Source organism: Piliocolobus tephrosceles, chromosome 19 (genome assembly GCF_002776525.5).
Source record: "Piliocolobus tephrosceles isolate RC106 chromosome 19, ASM277652v3, whole genome shotgun sequence".
Taxonomy (NCBI): Eukaryota; Metazoa; Chordata; class Mammalia; order Primates; family Cercopithecidae; genus Piliocolobus; species Piliocolobus tephrosceles.
In genome coordinates, this window is record NC_045452.1 from 22,309,256 (window position 1) to 22,320,463 (window position 11,208).

Here is an 11,208-nt window from a genome sequence, read left to right on the forward strand (position 1 = left end):
TTAAAAAAAAAAAAAAAAAAGTGAAGTTAATACTGTTTGCTCTACCAAGGCCCCCAGTGGGAGTACAGAACCCAAATGAGAGCTGTGGGATGAGAGAAAAAGAACTGCAGAACCAGTAATCCAGTCAAATTGTCTCTAGATTCCCTAGATAATCTCTAGAGTACCAATACAGTGTAAGGTCCCAGCCACTGTATAATTTACGATAAGTAGGACAACTAAAGTGATTGAATTAGTGGCTGGGGGTAAGGAATGGTGTCACACATGAAGCAAATCATGATTCAGGATTAAAATGTACATTAGGTGAGACGTTGGGAAACTAAAGGAAAGTACATTTAATCAACTTCTTGGTGAAGGAATACATAAGGCTGATCACAAAGAATGCAAGCTCATGTGAGGGGCTGGTAGGGTTCTTGGACCTCTGGCCACCTGAAGGTAAATAATTGATTGACATAAAACCCAAAATGTTCCCCCAGAAACAGATTCATAAATAACAGAATTTTGGAGTTAAAAAGGTCCTAAATGCTTACAAGAAAATGCCAGTGATGAAAATATCATGTGTACAGTGCTTTACTTCTCAAAGTGCTTTCACTGAATCATTAAGTAAAAATTATTATGTACCCGCTGTATGTTAGGAACTGGGAATACAGAAATTAGACACCATCCCTGCTTTAAAGGGGCCATACTTCCAATGATGAGACCTGCTAGGAATGAAAATGCAGCAAACAATCGCTCTTTGGCGGTATGCAGTAAACACAAGGAGAGCACAGCAGAAGGGGCACCGAAGTTTCTGGGGGAATCAAAGACAGCACACATCTCAGAAGAGATAGCCCTTGAAGTGAGGCCAGAAGGCTGGCAAGCAGAAAGAGGAACGCTTAAATGCAAAGGCAGAGGAAAGATTATATGCAAAGGAATATATGTGCTTTTTTTTAAAAAAGCACAAAGTGTTCTGGGAACCAAAAGCTGGTCAGTACTGCTGGGGACTGTGAGTTTGGAAGTGATATAACCACAGAGTCAGAGACCAGACAAATAAAACAATTTAAGTTTTGCCCCACAAGAAATGGAAGAATTCTGAGCGGGAGAAAGAAAATTATTAGAATTGGTAGTTACCAAACGTATCTTGGCAGCTGAATAGAGGAGAGTTGAACTATAGCCAGGGAGCCCAATAACAAGATCACTGAAACCACAGGGAAAAATGCTGACAATATGATATAGGGCGGAGAGACAAAATATAAGAGATCAAGGTAGAGGTAAAAGCTAGAGAACTCACAAGCCAAATAGATACAACAAGTATAACAAGAAAGGAGGAATCGAGACCGACTCCTAATTTTCTGGCTAGGGCATCTGGCACTATAAATGAGGAAATGCAGGTTGAGGGTAGTCACCAGGAATGGCAATATCAGTTTTAAATGCACGCTAGTCATCTAGACATCCAGGTGGGAAGAATTAGTGGATTAACTGAATCAAGAACTCAGGAAACAGGTCAGGGATATAGATACAGATACACACATCACATTTGAATACCTTTCTTATTTGGAGGAAATTCTAAGATGGGGGAAGGCATCGCCTTTTCCCATTACAGGAACTGAGAGTAACAGAAACTCCCTCTCTGTTCCCTGGCATCTAGTCCACAAGTATATAACCCAAGCCAAACAGATCCTCCTATGTAGATCTTTGAATATGGAAAGAATAACACAAAGGTGGAAAATATAATCAGAAATTATTCACGGCACCGTGGCAAGTGCCTACTGGTGGCAGTGCCAACAGTAACAGATGTTCATGGGAGACCAGGCCAGCAACAGTGGCAGAGAAGGTCCAGCGAGCAGTGCTAGAGACAGAGTTCTCAGCCAACTGGTCCCATTACATGGTCTTCACTGTGTCTTGCCTCACTCAGTTTCTGCTCATTTTCTGAACTGCGTTATTCAGCCTTCCTTTTAAGGCTGTGCACTATCCAATACTTTTCCAATAATTTTATGCTTAGGTTAACCAAGATTAGGCAAAGAACCCTGAGTAGCACAGAATGAGGAGTGAACATAGAACAGGTAAGATGAGGCCTAGAATGGGCCCACTATACAGGGTGACTAGTAGGTCACTGTGAAATTAGTTCATATGTGTCATCTCCTTCCATCCTTACAATCCCTTGTTAGGAAATCAGGGCAAGTACCATATCTTTATTTTAGGATACATAAACTTAGGCTAAAAGACATTAAGATCATACAGTTCTTTTTGCTATCCAAGAGTGTCCTCAAAAAAGTTGTTTTACAGGTGCTCATCAAAAGGAGATGCTGAATGAGCAACACTAATTCTTACAGCAAATGTCAATGGACACAGATGATAACCACACATGGGTTCCGATGCTGGTCTTAACAAAAGCACTAAATTCCTTATAGACAATTACCTAGAAACATACCTAATGAGGATCCTTGCCATCACCCTTCCACTCAGGGTACCTTGGTTACTACTGAAAGAATACATCATAAGCTAAAGGGATTCCTCAAGTGGAAGAAAGGATCTTCTATCCCTAACCATGAGAACCACTGTGGGAATGAGAGGTTGAGAGCTTTCGAAAGATGATTATTTCTCAACTTCATTCCTTTGGGATATGTCACAGCCAGTAAGGGAGAAATTGGAAAAAGCAGCTTTCACAAGCTGCCAAATCCATGTCCTAGTCCCAAGGGATAATTAGCCAGTGAGGTTTTGTGGAGCTGATGTAATGTTGGCAGAGGCTAATGTTTTATGGTTGAACATGTAGCCTCTTGATATTTAGCTACAGGGCTAAAAGGATGACATCCTGAAAAGCTAAGAAATTCATACCCATAACACCACCACTTAGCAACGTGAATCCTAAAAGTAATTTGTAAACTTTAACTGATCCACCTTTATCATGATTAATTAAGAGCATTTGTTAAACTATAAATTTTCTAAATTTTATTTTATATAACTATTTTGGTATGAAAAGAAATTTCTAGGTAACACAATCTAGAAAGCTTAAAGTAACAAAATAATTAGAAGAAAGGAAAGTTTTCCAACGAGTAAGTCTGTTTATGGCACTTTCATCCCACTACCACTACACCAAGTTTAAAGCCATCTGATGAGCTTATGAAAACAATTTTTGAAACTGAGTATTCTAAGCCAAAAGTTTTCAGGAGTACCAAATCTCTCACAAAAACTGTCAATCTTAGAAACCTCAGAAGTATTCTGAGATGCAAGAGGTAAGAATTAATGGACAAGAAGCAGAAATACTAAAACACTAACACTCTTAGTTTGAGTTTGGGCTGTTAAACTTCCTGCAGGCCAGGCGTGGTGGCTCACACCTGTAATCCCAGCACTTTAGGAGGCTGAGGCGGGTAGATCACCTGAGACTAGGAGTTCGAGACCAGCCTGGCCAACATGGTGAAACCCCATCTCTACTAAAAAGACAAAAATTAGCTGGGCATGGTGGTATGTGCCTGTAATCCCAGCTATTCGGGAGGCTAAAGCAGGAGAATCACTTGAACCCAGGAGGCAGAGGTTGCAGTGAGCCAAGATCGCACCATTGCACTGCAGCCTGGGCAACAAGAACAAAGACTCCGCCTCAAAAAAAAGGAAAAGGAAAAAACAAAATGCTTGCCATTAAAAAAAAAAAAAAAGTGGTGAGTCCTTTGACTTAAATATGCCACAATGATCTCCAAAGCCTGAACAAAACTAAGTACATTAATAAAAAAATAAAATCCCTAATCCATAAGCCAAAACATGTAGTGTTTTTAAATATGTGCTAGCCCCTTAGTAAGAGACAATGTTTGGGCTGGGCGTGATGGCTCACATTTGTAATCCTAGCATTTTGGGGAGGCTGAGGCAGAAGAATCACTTGAGCCAGGAGTTTGAGACCAACCTGGGCAACACAGCAAGATCCTGTCTCTAAAGTAATAATTTTTTTTTTTTTTAAGTTAAAAAGAGGCTGGGCATGGTGGCTCGAGCCTGTAATCCCAGCACTTTGGGAAGCTGAGGCACCTCACCTGAGTGAGGTGAGGAGATAGAGAACACAGACTGGCTAACATGGCAAAACCCCGTCTCTACCAAAAATACAAAAAAATTAGCCAGACATGGTGGCACGTGCCTGTAGTCCCAGGTACTCAGGAGGCTGAGGCAAGAGAATTGCTTGAACCCAGGTTGGCAGTGAGCCAAGATCACGCCACTGCACTCCAGCCTGGATGACAGAGCAAGATTCCATCTCTATAAATAAATAAATAAATAAATAAATAAATAAATAAATAAATAAATAAAGTTAAAAAGAGACAACTTCTATTCAACTCTGGGCAGAGGTGTATTCATTCAGGAATATGGATATGAAAACTGTGGTTTATGTAGCTTTACAATCTCCTAAGAATTGAGAATCACATTTCTCAAAATGAATGGTGGGGAGGGGGCAGTTAGAGATGGCCAAAACCAAAAATGTCCCTCCTACATTTATTTATTTGAGTCAAGTCTCACTCTGTCTCCCAGGCTGGAGTGCGATGGCGTGAACCTGGTGCACTGCAAGCTCCACCTTCCAGGTTCAAGTGATTCTCTGCCTCAGCCTCCTGAGTGGCTGGGATTATAGGTGCAAGCCACCACGCCCAGGTAATTTTTGTATTTTTTTTAGTGGAGACAGGGTTTCACCATGTTGGCCAGGCTGGTCTCGAATTCCTGACCTCAAGTGATCCACCCGCCTCAGCCTCCCAAAGTGCTGGGATTACAGACGTGAGCCACCGCACCTCCAGCCCTCCCTATCTCTTATAAAGGAATGGTTTGTACATACTCTTCAGGAAAATATTTCTTTGGAGAAATAGTTAGGTTGAAGGACCTGGACACAGAAAGAAATGGTTTTCTTCTCAATTTCTCCAATTTTTTTTTTTTTTTTTGAGACAGAGTCTCGCTCTGTCACCCAGGCTGGAGTGCAGTGGTGCGATCTCGGCTCACTGCAATCTCCGCCTTCTGGGTTCGAGCGATTCTCCTGCCTCGATTTCCCGAGTAGCTGGGATTACAGGTGCGTATCACCACGCCCAGCTACTTTTTGTATTTTTAGTAGAGACGAGGTTTCACCGTATTGGCCACGCTGGTCTCCAACTCCTGGCCTTGTGACCCACCTGCCTCGCCCACCCAAAGTGCTGGGATTACAGGCCTGAACCACTGCGCCCAGGCTTCTCCAATATTTCATATTCATTTCTTTCATTTGTTAACATAATTTACTCAGCATTTACTATGTATCAAGCACCCTAATAAGATCCTGGATATAAAATGCTAACACAATAAAAATAAGATTCCTGCCTTTGTAGCATTTACAGTCTAGTGAGAAAAAATACACTTAAGAACCCCCAAAAATCTCATAAAATAATCACATACTAGGCCAGTGTGGTGGCTCACGTGTGTAATCCCAGCATTTTGGGAGGCCGAGTAGGGTGGATCACTTGAGGCCAGGAGTTGAAGACCAGCCTGGCAATACAGCAAAACCCCATCTCTACTAAAAATACAAAAATTAGCTGGGCGTGGTAGCACGTGCCTGTAATCCCAGCTACCTGGGTGGCTGGGACACGAGAATCGTTTGAACCCAGGAGGCCGAGGAACCTAGAAAACAAAGAGAGGCAGATGGAACCTAGAAAGCAGAGAGAAAACAGCAGCAGGTAAAGTTGAAGAGGTAGGCAGGAACAGAGAAAATGGAGCCATGCATATCAGGAAACTCGCCTACCAGTACATAAGGACAAGTATTGACTGCAGGACTATATATTATTTCACCCCTTATTCTGAACTACCTAAACCAGAATATAATCCTTGTGCAGATAGCGACATTTTCAGCAGATTCTCAAACAACTTTCATGCAACATCTAGCACGTGACAGATTCTGTGCATATATACATATATATACTATTTCCTCAAATTCAAACTTTTCTAAAAACATCCAGACTACCTAACTTAGTTGGGATTAAACATATATTTAGTAACATTGAATCAGTTGACCAAAAGCCTACATGCAAGAGGATCTTCAGGATAAAGCAATGGAAGATTATTTGCAAACATCTCAAGGACTGACTGAACTGATATAAAACTCAGCTGTGAAGAAGCCTCTGGGCTAGGTACAGTGGCTTATGCCTGTAATCTCAACACTCTGGGAGGTCAAGGTGGGTGGATCATTTGAGGTCAGGAGTTCAAGGCCAGCCTGGGCAACATGGTGAAACCCCGCCTCTACTAAAAATACAAAAATTAGCCGGCTGTGGTGGCAGGTGCCTGTAGTCCCAGCTACTTGGGAGGCTGAGGCAGGAGAATCACTTCAACCTGGGAGGTGGAGTTTGCAGTGAGCCAAGATTGCACCATCACACTCCAGCCTGGGACATAGAGCGAGAGTCTGTCTCAAGGAAAAAAAAAAGAAAAGAAAAGTTTCTGAAAGCCTTCTCAGAAGAGAATAAGCAAGGAAACTTTTTTCTTACCAGAGCCAACAAGGACCTTCACACAGCAAATGTTCCTACTCTAAAGATACACAGGTTTAATTTTAATTCCAACCCACAGAAACTATTAGCTACAACGGAAAAAATGTCTAATGTACGTTTATGGCAAGACACACTAGAAGTTTTGCTTAGTTTCAAGCATATGACACTGGTTTTGGCCACAGGTATCGAGTCAGAAATATTACTACACTGTAATTTAAAATAGCATCCCTCCTAATCCTTGTGAACAGGTACAAGAGTCACAGTTAAAAACAAGGAAGCTTCTATGCAAAGGTTAGGGCTCGTCTTCTAAGAGCTTTTTTTAAATGTTGAATTTATTTTTTAAAAAAGAAGGCCATTGCTATGCAGAAAGAATGTCTAGGACAACATAATTTCTTTCTTTTTTCTTTCTTTTTCTTTTTTTCCTTTTTTTGAGACAGGCTCTTACTCTGTCACCCAGGCTGGAGTGCAGTGGCACAATCACAGCTCACTGCAGCCTCAACTTCCTGAGCTCAAGCAATTCTCCTGCCCCAGCTCCCGAGCACGCTTGGCTAATTTTTCATTATTTGTAGAGATGGGGGTCTCACTACGTTGCCCCGACTGGTCTAGAGCTCCTGGACTCAAGCAATCCTCCTGCCTCAGCATCCCAAAGTGCTGGGATTACAGGTGTGAGCCACTGTGCCCGCCCCTTAAAATACATATTCTAAGAGAAGAAAAAGTTGGAGGGTTTTTTTTTGTTACATGTATGTTGTAGTGTTTTGGCAGGGAAAGATCAAACACGGAGGGAAGGGAGACTAAAAAGTCAGGCAGGCTAAGTACTGGGAGAATGGAGCAAAGGAACCTAGACAAGTTAGAACAGCCTATCAAGAGCTAACACACAGGGTCTGAAAAAGGGCTTGAAGTTCATGTGAAAGGCAATATAGTAATAGAGGTAAAAAGCACAGATTCTTAACCCAGGCCAGCGGGAAACAATCTTAGCTGTACCACTTACCAAGTGTGTAGCACTGGATAGGTTTCAAATGCACTTTGTCCCTCAATTTCCTTATCTGTAAAATGGGATAAGAGCATCCATCTCACATAGTTGTTGCAAAGAGTAAGAGTTAATATACGTAAGGAGCTTGGCACACTGTCTGCCACATTGCAATGTTGTGATTTATAATAAATACATATTTGGTCTTTGTCTTCATTCCTGGCACTAAGGTCCTGAAATTGGACCTTGAAATTTTCTAAGAATAACAAAGGTAAAAGGAGTCATCTTTTGTTATTCATAACAGGTCCGTTTCAACCATACCTGAGTTTATGTTAATGAGCTGACTTTGGAAAACTCTTATGGATGAGGGCTGGCTGCCAGGGAAAACAATCATATGATTAGAGGATTAGAACTTGCAGCCCCACAATACTCCGACTTCTGGGGAGGCAAGAGGGGCTGGAGATTGACCTACTCACCAATGGCCAATGATGTCATTAATCATGCCTACATGATGAAGACTCCACAGAAACCAAAAAGGACAAGGTTCGGAGAGCTTCCAGACTGATAAACCCAGGCAGTGCTGGGAGGGGCGGGTATGCCCAGAGATGGCATGGGAGCTCCACACAACCCCCTCATAGCTCACCCTATGCTTCCCATTTGGCTGTTTCTGAGTTATATCTTTTATAATAAATTGACAAATTTAACTAAAGGGGCTTCATAAGTTCTGTGAGTCGTTCTAGCAAATGATCCAACCTGAGAAGGGGGCTGTGGAAACCTCTGATTTGTAGCCGAGTCAGACAGAAGTTATGGATAATCTGAAGACCCACCACCATCGACCGGCATCTGAAGTTGGGGGCAATCTTGTGGGCCTCAGCCCTGAACCTGTGGGGTCTGCACTAACTCCAGGGAATTAGTGTCAAAATTGAGTTAAATTGCAGAACACCCAAGTTGGTGTTCAGATGGTTGGAGAATTGGTTGTTGGGGGGGTGGGGAGCACACATGTGATATCATCAGACGTGGAGTGTTGAAAGGAGCAGTAGAGTACAGAAAAAAACAAAACAGTGTCTGTCTTTCCTCTTCATGCACTGTAAACTGTAAGTGTTAGCTATTATTATTTTAAATATATTTATTTTTGCTGGAATTCTTACAAAATCCACTTAGAATTCCTAGAATTCCATATTCTAGAAACATGTCTCTTTTATGTTTTTGTGATTTTTGTTTTGGAGGCTTTTGTTGTCGGTGGTGGTGGTTTTGTTTGTTTTGGGGTTTTTTTTTTTTTTTTTTTTGAAGCAGGGTCTCATTCTGTTGCCCAAGCCAGAGTGCAGTGGCAGGATCTTAGCTCACTGCAACCTCTGCCTCCCGGTCTCACGGGATGCTCCTGCATGGTCTCTTTTAATAAAGTGAGTCTAATCTGTGCTTAAGGGAAACAATAAAAAAGATGTGTCCACCTGTGAGGCAGAATTTTAAATGGAAAACTACCCCTGAGTTTAGGCTTGGTGGGACCCGAAAAATGAGTGAGGATGGGTACATCGGGGTAGAAGGAAATTTGGGGATAAAACTCAGGGTCACCTATAGAGATGGTCCTTCTCATTTAGAGACCACCCTCTAGAACCCTTCTCAAACCTTGGAAGGTTTTGTATATTTCATTTAATCAGTTCACTTCTTGGCAAAAGATCAGGGTTGAGAGACGAAGGTGATGTAGGTAGAAAAGAAGCTCACACACTTGGTTTTGTTTTAGCATTACCTACCAGTGCTGCCCCCTCTTCTCATGCTTGCTTACTTCCTTCAGGAGTCATTTTAACTCCAACCTCCTCGTGTCCAAACTGGCTCAAAGCACTCCAAAGTGGAGGTGAAAGGCAATCACCCTGATTTGTTACACCCAAATTGAGACATTTTTCTGTTGTACATAAAGCAAAAAAGCAATAGAATGTTCCATAAACTTAAAAAAAAAGTTAGAACAATCACACCCACTCATGGGTTCTGAAAAGTACAGTAATGGAGTCAGGCTAGTACAAAGGCCTAAGAGCAGAGTCTGGGTAAAAGTGATCAATCTAGTTTCACTTTGGAAACTGGATAGAAACGTGGGAATAGAAACTAGCAATGGAAGTCAGACTCCATGAGGTAATTTTTGCAATAGTTGTTGGCTTTATAATTAATAAGAGATAAGAGAATTTTAACCTAAAGGTCATTTTAAGCTTACAACAACTAAAGATAATTTTATTGTAAGTTTTAAAAACTAACTTTATTGAACTTCAATTCAGACACAATCAACTTCACTTAGTGTACAATTCAATGCATTCTGACAATGGCATATACCTGTATAACCATGACCATCAAGAGATGTATTTTCATCCCTAGGGTTTTCTTGTGTCCCTTTGTACTCAATTTCTCCTTCCACTTCCAGCCCCAGGCAATCACTGATCTGCTGTCACTAGAGAAACCTGAATTTTTTCCTCATACAATTTGAAAAATTGAGATATAATTCACATACTACAAAATTCAACCAAAGTGCATAATTCCATAGTTTATCGCCACTATCTAATTCCAGAACATTTTCATTGCCCCAAAAATAAACGCTGTATCCATCAGCAGTCACTCTTCGTTTCCTGTTCTGGACATTTCATTTAAACCGAATCATACAATATGTGGCCTTCTGTGTCTATCTTCTTTCATTTGGAAAATGTTTTTAAGGTTCATTTATTTTTTTGTAGTTGTTTTTAAGACTGAGTCTCGTTCTGTCACCCAGGCTAGAATGCAATGGCTTGATCCCCATTCACTGCAACCTCCATCTCCCAGGTTCAAGGGACTGTTGTGCCCCAGCCTCCAGAGTAGCTGAGACTATAGGCACACACCACCATGCCTGGCTAATTTTTTGGTATTTTTAGTAGATATACGGTTTCACCATGTTGCCCAGGCTGGTCTCAAACTCATGGGCTCAAGCGATCCACCTGCCTTGGCCTCCCAAAGTACTGGGATTATAGGCATGAGCCACCACACACAACCAAGGTTCATTCATTTTATAACATATATCAACAGTATTCTTTTTATGAATGAATAATATTCCATTGTATGGATATACCATATTTTGTTTATTCATCAACTGAAAGACAAGTGGGTTGTTTCCACTTTTTAGCTATTTTGAATATGCTGCTATGAACATTTGTGTATGTATGTTTACATGGACAAATGTTTTCAATTTTCGAGGATATATATCTAGAAGTGGAATTGCTAGGTCACAGGATCTATGTTTAACTTTTTGAAAAGCTGCTAAACTGCAGTTTTTAAACTTCATTCTGAGATAATTATAGATTCACATGTAGTTATAAGAACTAATACAAAGAGCTCATGTATCCTTTACTCAGTTTCCTCCAATGGTAACATCTTGCAAAACTACAGTACAATATTACAACCAGAATACTGGCACTGATACAGTCAACATACACATTTCCATCACCCTAAGGATCTCTCACGTTGACCTTTTACAGCCACATCTACTTTCAGCCCCACACCATCCACAGGCCCTGACAATATGAAGAACCAATCTGTGCTTCATATCTATAATTTTGCCATTTCAAGAATGTTACATAAATAGAATCATACAAAATGTACCATTTTAGGATTGGCTTTTTTCACTCAGAATAATTCTCAAGAGTCATTCAGGGTGTTTTATTTCTAAAAAGTTTGCCCCTTTTTAAAAGTTGCTAAGTAGCATCCCACAGTCTGAATTAATTAATTAATTAATTATGAGATGGAGTCTCACTCTGTCATCCAGGCTAGAGTACAGGGGAGTGATCTCGGCTCACT

The 11,208-nt window shown here is 41.0% G+C and overlaps 1 protein-coding gene across 4 annotated transcripts in view; it reads right to left on the minus strand.

The window, feature by feature from the left end:
* MRTFA (myocardin related transcription factor A) overlaps positions 1-11,208 on the minus strand; it is a 222,449-nt gene that overhangs the window by 98,304 nt on the left and 112,937 nt on the right. The gene's annotated exons all lie outside the window — the stretch shown is intronic.